This window comes from Pongo abelii, chromosome 5, assembly GCF_028885655.2.
Source record: "Pongo abelii isolate AG06213 chromosome 5, NHGRI_mPonAbe1-v2.0_pri, whole genome shotgun sequence".
Lineage (NCBI taxonomy): Eukaryota > Metazoa > Chordata > Mammalia > Primates > Hominidae > Pongo > Pongo abelii.
Genome location: NC_071990.2, coordinates 43,957,897 through 43,964,905, shown reverse-complemented (window position 1 = coordinate 43,964,905; position 7,009 = coordinate 43,957,897). Strand labels below are relative to the sequence as shown.

Genomic DNA, 7,009 nt, shown 5'->3' with positions numbered 1-7,009 from the left:
CGGGGGTTGCAGTGAGCCAAGATCACACCACTGCCTCCAGCCTGGGCAACAAAAGTGAAACGCTACCTAAAAAAAAAAAAAAAAAAAAAAAAAAAAAGGACCAATGTGGTTCCAGAGTCCAAGGGGATTAAACTGCAGCCTTGATTTCAATAACAAAACCAAGCTGTTAGATAAGGAACAGAGTGAGCTTTAGGCCCAGAGAGCAGGCAGGCTGAATCAAAGATACAGGGAGCTCTTGTGGAGAAAGTACGGAGATCTGAGCCAGAACTTTTTTTTTTTTTAAGGGAATTTTCAGATATTCCAAAGTAGAAAAGAGGAAGGAAAAGGACACCAGGTGGAAGGACCGGTTTGAACAAAGGCTTGGAGAGAATGAACCCAGCATGAAGGGCACCAATCTTGTTGGAATAGGAAGGTCATTTGAAGGGTGATGGGATGCAAGGAGCACCTGCAAGTGACAAGTGTGAAGGTCAACAGCTGGACCTCGCATCTGTACTGGACACAGGGACAACAGGCAGTGTAGCAAGCACTGGCTCTGGACTCACATAGACCTGGGTTCAAATCCTGGCCAAGTCCTTTGGGCAAGTCACTTTCTCTTGGCCTTGGATTTCTCACCTCTAAAAGAGTGAAAATAATCCCCAGCTCACAGAGTGTTTGGGAGGATTAAATGAGATGATATATATGAAAAGCTCTTGCATCGTACCTCATAGACGTTCTTTTCCTAATGTTTACTGATTCTGAGAAAATGAAGGCAGTGGGTGTGAACTACTCATTCAAGTGGTTTAGTCACGGAAGGAGGGAAACATATTGCACAATGTCCAGAAAGTGCAGACCAGGGTCAAGGGAGGCTCTTTCTAAGTTGAGGAGACCTGTGGGTGTTTGAAAGCTGAGCAGACTGGATGCTGCCAAAAGATGGTCTGGTGAGGAAAATGCTCTAAAACGGATTGTGTAGCAGTTGCACAAGTCTGTGAATACACTAAAACCACTGAATTGTACACTTTCAGTGGGTGAGTTGGGAGATATGTGAATTATATCTCAATAAACCTGTTTAAAAATAAAAAAGACAGCCTGGATAAACTAAAAGTTCCTTTGGGAGTCAGGAAGGAGAGGGGGAAGAGGGGAAGGAGGGGGAGGAGGGGGAGGAGGGAGACTCAGGTGAGGGCCAGAGAATAGAGGATGATGTAGCTTTCATCCAAGACACAGAATGGTAGGCTGGTGGCCTCACTCATTGGTCCCACAAACTTGATGAGTGCCTACTACGTGCCAGGCCCTGTGCCAAAAAGACTGAGATGCCCTAAAGTTGCCCACAGCCCCCAGGCCAGCCCAATATGAGCAGAGCTATGCAGAGCTATGGGCAGTAAAGAGTGTGGGAAGTGGCCACGCACAGTGGTAATCCCAGCACTTTGGGAGGCCAAGGTGGGCAGATCACCTGAGGTCAGGAGTTCAAGACCAGCTTGGCCAACATGAAAAAACCTCATCTCTACAAAAATACAAATATTAGCAGGGTGTGGTAGTGCATGCCTGTAGTCCCAGCTGCTCAGGAGGCTGAGGCAGGAGAATCACTTGAACCTGGGAGGCAGAAGTTGCAGTGAGCCGAGATCACACTACTGCACTCCAGCCTGGGCCACAGAGCAAGACTCTGTGTCAAAAAAAAAAAAAAAAAAAAAAAGCGGGCATGGTGGCTCACGCCTGTAATCCCAGCACTTTGGGAGGCCGAGGCGGGCGGATCTCCTGAGGTCAGGAGTTTGAGACCAGCCTGGCCAACATGATGAAACCCTGTCTCTACTAAAAATACAAAAATTAGCCGGGCATGGTGGCAGCCACCTGTAATCCCAGCTACTCGGGAGGCTGAGGCAGGAGAATCACTCAAACCCGGGAGGCGGAGGTTGCAGTGAGCCAAGATCACGCCATTGCACTCCAGCCTGTGGGACAAGAGAGAGACTCCGTCTCAAAAAAAAAAAAAAAAAGTGTGGTGAGCACCCAGGCAGGAAGGGAGGAGCTGCCACCCTGCTCCATCCCTGGGTCTTTACCTGTGCAGTAGGTGTGGCCTCTGGGTCTGAGACAGACCCACGGGGTGATCAGACCTGCAGCAAGAGTAGTTGAAAGTGCCCCATCCTTGGAAGAGGTTAGAAAGAGTCCTGAAGCCATCACTACCAAGTCTCTATCATTAGACCTCAGCAGGAGACGCTGAGAGCATTAATGGAGTCCTCATTGTGTACACAGTTCTCCCCTGCGTGTGGTTTCTTTGTGTTTCTTGAGTAAATGCTCCCCCTGCTGCCCCAAAAACACTGTGGGTGGGCCCTGCTTATCTGGTAAAGTGAAGCTGCTGATGACAGGTGGGGAGAGAGGAAATAATGGGCCTGGAGACAGGGCAAGGAGCCAGTTCAGGCCACAAAAACACCACTGAGGGGACAAACCACAGTTGGAGAGAGCACTGAGAGAGTCAACATCAGGGGGCTGCAAGACACATCCCCGACCCACCTGTAATATCAGAGGGTCTGCATGTCTGCAGGCACCAGGCTGCCCCACCACTCTTCTGGAGGAATCACAGCCATTCTCTTCATCCCCAGAGCCACACCCCTGCTGACTCCTGCCCCTGCCTTGCTGCGGCCCCTCCAAGCCCATCAGGCAAACTGAGGCAGTGTGTTGGAGGGAGGACCTAAAGGGGTCCTGGGTTCTAGCCCTGGCTCTGCCACCAATGAGCTGAGTGACATCCCCCTGGGCTCAGTCTCCTCAGCAGTGTAGAGAGGTGGAATACGTGAGGGGTAAGAGCATAGGCCCCAGACAGGCTCCTGGGGTTTCAGTCCCAGCGCTTTGCGTACCGGCTTTGTGAACCTGGCTGTATCTTCTTTGCATCTCAGTTTCTTCAAATAGTGTGAGGATTAAATGAGTTAATAGACAAAAAGCACTTGGTGGGCTTCATCCCTGGGATGCAAGGCTGGTTCAATATACGCAAATCAATAAATGTAATCCAGCATATAAACAGAACCAAAGACAAAAACCACATGATTATCTCAATAGATGCAGAAAAGGCCTTTGACAAAATTCAGCAACCCTTCATGCTAGAAACTCTCAATAAATTAGGTATTGATGGGACGTATCTCAAAATAATAAGAGCTGTCTATGACAAACCCACAGCCAATATCATACTGAATGGGCAAAACCTGGAAGCATTCCCTTTGAAAACTGGCACAAGACATGGATGCCCTCTCTCACCACTCTTATTCAACATAGTGTTGTTGGAAGTTCTGGCCAGGGCAATTAGGCAGGAGAAGGAAATAAAGGGTATTCAATTAGGAAAAGAGGAAGTCAAATTGTCCCTGTTTGCAGATGACGTGATTGCATATCTAGAAAACCCCATCGTCTCAGCCCAAAATCTCCTTAAGCTGATAAGCAACTTCAGCAAAGTCTCAGGATACAAAATCAATGTAAAAAAATCACAAGCATTCTTATACACCAATAACAGACAGAGAGCCAAATCATGAGTGAACTCCCATTCACAATTGCTTCAAAGAGAATAAAATACTTAGGAATCCAACTTACAAGGGACGTGGAGGACCTCTTCAAGGAGAACTACAAACCACTGCTCAAGGAAATAAAAGAGGATACAAACAAATGGAAGAACACTCCATGCTCATGGGTAGGAAGAATCAATATCGTGAAAATGGCCATACTGCCCAAGGTAATTTATAGATTCAATGCCATCCCCATCAAGCTACCAATGACTTTCTTCACAGAATTGGAAAAAACTACTTTAAAGTTCATGTGGAACCAAAAAAGAGCCCGCATCGCCAAGTCAATCCTAAGCCAAAAGAACAAAGCTGGAGGCATCATGCTACCTGACTTCAAACTAGACTACAAGGCTACAGTAACCAAAACAGCATGGTACTGTTACCAAAACAGAGATATAGATCAATGGAACAGAACAGAGCCCTCAGAAATAACGCCACATATCTACAACTATCTGATCTTTGACAAACCTGAGAAAAACAAGCAATGGGGAAACGATTCCCTATTTAATAAATGGTGCTGGGAAAACTGGCTAGCCATATGTAGAAAGCTGAAACTGGATCCCTTCCTTACACCTTATACAAAAATTAATTCAAGATGGATTAAAGACTTAAACGTTAGACCTAAAACCATAAAAACCCTAGAAGAAAACCTATGCATTACCATTCAGGACATAGGCATGGGCAAGGACTTCATGTCTAAAACACCAAAAGCAATGGCAACAAAAGCCAAAATTAACAAATGGGATCTAATTAAACTCAAGAGCTTCTGCACAGCAAAAGAAACTACCATCAGAGTGAACAGGCAACCTACAAAATGGGAGAAAATTTTCGCAACATACTCATCTGACAAAGGGCTAATATCCAGAATCTACAATGAACTCAAACAAATTTGCAAGAAAAAAACAAACAGCCCCATCAAAAAGTGGGCAAAGGATATGAACAGACACTTCTCAAAAGAAGACATTTATGCAGCCAAAAGACACATGAAAAAATGCTCATCATCACTGGCCATCAGAGAAATGCAAATTAAAACCACAATGAGATACCATCTCACACCAGTTAGAATGGCAATCATTAAAAAGTCAGGAAACAACAGGTGCTGGAGAGGATGTGGAGAAATAGGAACACTTTTACACTGTTGGTGGGACTGTAAACTAGTTCAACCGTTGTGGAAGTCAGTGTGGCGATTCCTCAGGGATCTAGAACTAGAAATACCATTTGACCCAGGCATCCCATTACTGGGTATATACCCAAAGGACTATAAATCATGCTGCTATAAAGACACATGCACAGATATGTTTATTGTGGCACTATTCACAATAGCAAAGACTTGGAACCAACCCAAATGTCCAACAATGATAGACTGGATTAAGAAAATGTGGCATATATACACCATGGAATACTATGCAGCCATAAAAAAGGATGAGTTCATGTCCTTTGTAGGGACATGGATGAAATTGGAAATCATCATTCTCAGTAAACTATCGCAAGGACAAAAAACCAAACACCACATGTTCTCACTCATAGATGGGAATCGAACAATGAGAACACATGGACACAGGAAGGGGAACATCACACTCTGGGGACTGTTGTGGGGTGGGGGGAGGGGGGAGGGATGGCATTAGGAGATATACCTAGTGCTAAATGACGAGTTAATGGGTGCAGCACACCAGCATGGCACATGTATACATATGTAACTAACCTGCACATTGTGCACATGTACCCTAAAACTTAAAGTATAATAATAATTTAAAATAAAAAAAGAAAAGAAAAGAAAGGAAAAAAAAGCACTTGGAATGCTACAGAGCATGCAAGGCTCAATAAATTCTAACTCTGTATTATTATGACTGTAAGGAGGAGCACTCGGTGGTCTCCGAGGCCCCTTCCGGCTGTGGCATTCTATGACCTTGAATTCTGCCTGTACTATCATCTTTGTCTGAATTTCTCATTAGGCACCACATGTTGCCATTATTTGAGCAACCCAGGCATCTCCAATCTGGATGACTTCTTGACCTTGGGCCTCCTTGACTTACCCTTTCCTGTAACACCCAGTAGGAAGGCTGGTGCCCCCACCCACAGACTGTGGAAGGTGCCAAGCCCTTCTCAGCACCTCTGAGGGCTAAACCTGGGGGTTCTCCCAAGCCTTTCCTTACGGAAGCCCTCTGCTTTATGGCAATCTGCCCCTAAGCCCACATCTATGCGTCAGACTTTCCTGAAGGTTCACTGTATGGTGGGAAACTGCAGCACAGAGCAGGAAGCAAATTCAACACCAAGGTGAAACAACAGGAGCCCGGGTGAATAAACCCTTGTGCATCTACATAGTGGAACACCGTGCAGCTGTAAAAAATCACAATAATGAGGGGACAGGTGGCACTGGGAAGACGGTAGCTGGGTTCAAAACCACGGAACCTCTGGTATATTACAGATTTCTGAAAGAGATCTGCCTTCCTGATGAAAGAGAACTTGGTGAATTCAGAACCACAACTGTCAACACAGGTTCAATTAGTACTGCAGTCGGTTCTCCTTTAGTGAAGCTGGGAAATACTACAGAAATGTGTAAGGTTAAAGCAGAGTTTACAGCACCATCCACAGATGCTTCCATAAAGGATCTGTGGCTCCCACTGGGGCTCTGCCACCCTTGTGTTCCATTGAGATTTCAGTCTGGACCTCCTGGAGAAGAGACCCAAGCTGCTAGCCAGATCACTGAAGATATCACTGAAAATTCACAGATAATTCAGAAAGGGAATTTAAGCATTTCTCCAGGAAGGCGTGCTTGAATTCTATGCTATGATCCATTTGCCTCTCTCATTTGCCTATTATGGAAACATTTTGGATGCCTGCACATTTGCTTTGTAAGCAGCTTTTTAAAATGTACAGTTGCCTGAAGTTGCTAGAAAGAGACTATTTTAGCAGAAGTTAAGAAGAGAAGTTATTTGAATACTAGAACTTACCCAGCTGCAACTTCCTTTGCCATGTTTGATGACACTTTGCTCATAGCTGACCTGACTGGAGAGGAGGAACATCTGGCAACTGGAATCTTAATAACAGTAATGGAAGAGGAAGCAGGCTCTGGTGTCCTCACCAAGCAGGTAAAAGTGGGCTGACTGGAGCTAGACTCCAGGACTAGATGAACCGAGCTGTTACAAGACACAAAGAAATTTAAAATGCAATGGATGGAGTAAATAGTATGAAACCCGAAGAAATGACCACCACATTTTCAAAGCAGATTTGTAAAAATTGTATTTGTTACACTGTGCACAAAACTTTTATACTATTAGCTGGGCGTGATGGTGCACACCTGTAGTCCCAGCTACTCAGGAGGCTGGGGCAGAAGGGTTGCCTGAGCCCAGGAGGCAGAGGTTGCAGTAAGCCAAGATCTGCACTCAGACACTGTCTCAAAAAAAAAAAAAGAAAATTTTATACTCAATAAATATCAAACTACATTCTTCTGAAATATAGTTCTAGTATTTCTAGATGTTTCTAGTATTTATGGTCACTTC

At 45.0% G+C, this 7,009-nt stretch overlaps 1 pseudogene; it reads left to right on the top strand.

The window, feature by feature from the left end:
* Nucleotides 1-427: 427 nt before the first annotated feature.
* Nucleotides 428-6,672, top strand: LOC100437837 (exosome complex component RRP43-like; annotated as a pseudogene).
* Nucleotides 6,673-7,009: the final 337 nt, after the last annotated feature.